This window comes from Humulus lupulus, chromosome 6 (assembly GCF_963169125.1).
Source record: "Humulus lupulus chromosome 6, drHumLupu1.1, whole genome shotgun sequence".
In the NCBI taxonomy this organism is placed as follows: Eukaryota; Viridiplantae; Streptophyta; class Magnoliopsida; order Rosales; family Cannabaceae; genus Humulus; species Humulus lupulus.
Genome location: NC_084798.1, coordinates 32595912 through 32597399, shown reverse-complemented (window position 1 = coordinate 32597399; position 1488 = coordinate 32595912). Strand labels below are relative to the sequence as shown.

At 33.1% G+C, this 1488-nt stretch overlaps 1 long non-coding RNA gene across 1 annotated transcript; it reads right to left on the bottom strand.

Moving 5' to 3' along the window:
* Positions 1-206: 206 nt before the first annotated feature.
* LOC133783946 (uncharacterized) lies at positions 207-1137 on the bottom strand. The gene is made up of 2 exons (XR_009871041.1): positions 985-1137; positions 207-383 (listed from the first exon to the last, which is right to left on the bottom strand). It is a non-coding gene; the product is annotated as an uncharacterized LOC133783946 (long non-coding RNA).
* Between the last annotated feature and the right edge of the window lie 351 nt (positions 1138-1488).

The following is a 1488-nucleotide window of genomic DNA, read 5'->3' as shown; positions in this document are numbered from 1 at the left end:
ACACAAAATTCTCAGAACCTACTTCATTAAGACATGCAAGTTTTCAACCTTCCGTTATCAGCGCAGCACACAGAATTCCCAGAACCTACTTCACTACGGATGAATATCTAAGATATTCAAACTCCACTAAGTACAAAAATATTTGACATATAGCCATAAATAAGAAGTCTTAACTCGACTAGGAAACTATTTTTCAAACTCAGATAAGCTCTAATAAAAATCTTTAAAATATATGAAAGTAAAACTGCAATCAATTTCTAATTACATGAAACATGTTTGGTATTAATTACCTGTTCTACACCTTGAACTGAGGACCTTTCCTTTCTGGAAGCATCACCATGTTCAGCTTCAGCAGCTAAACTGTCATGGACGTCCACAACATCCTATTAACAGTGGCAAATGTGAGAAGTAAAGGCAGTGAGAATATTTACAAAAGCAATTCATAGTGCTTATAATAACAGACCATATTCAAGTAAAAAAATATTCTAAATGTTATTGCTGCAGTGCAGGAATAAAATTCACAATAGCAAGAACTACTAAAAAAGACTCCAGCAATCAAAACCATCACACAAGAAAAAGAAACTGACAATTTATTCTTCCTTATGATACTACAACAAGTAGATGTAGCTATTTCGCATATGTATATGTAGAAAGAAAAAATTCTAACACTGTACAACTTCCAGTTCTAGTGCTGCTCAAAATAAGGTGAGCTTTGTATTGGTTTGGAGAAAAATAAAAACATGAGAAGCCTATTACTTACACATGGAAAAAAATAAACTCTGGAATGTACACCTCCCAAGACCCATACTTATTTTTCATTAATACAAAATATCACTTCATTGAGCATTGGAAGTTCATTAAAAGATACTGACCCATATGCAAGTTGAAATAATTTGCATAAACCCTATGAATAATGACATATATCATAAGTTCACTACCCAACTTAGATAAAATAAATATGAATAGGGAATGAGGAGATCATACCTCTAAGCTGCTGGACAAGTCCTTTAAGTGTTTTCTCTTCATTTTGTAGTTGTGATAGCTCGGCCTCATCCTTAGCTATAGCTGTTTTTGCTAGTTCAATTTCCTGCTTTCTTATTGCACCACCCTCTTGAAGTCGCAATTTTTTTCATCAATTTGTCCCTAGCAACTTTCCCAGCCTCCCAACATGTATTAGGGAATTTCCCTTTATCATCATACTCATCACTCCCATCACAGCAGTCTGAGATTAAGGACTAGTTAAAGTAGATTAGAGAAGACAAGTATCCAGCTCAAAACAACAATTCAGTTAAAAGATCTAATAATTCTATATTACATCCTACATGAACGCCACATTTAATAAAACATGATAATCAGAGAAAAAAAAAGGCTCATTACAATTGAATTCCCATTACTAATTCAATAAGATTTTTTTTTATCCCTGATCAATGACATAGTTTCTTCTAAAATCACAATCCTCTCCAAAGAAAGAACTCAAAATATAAGAAA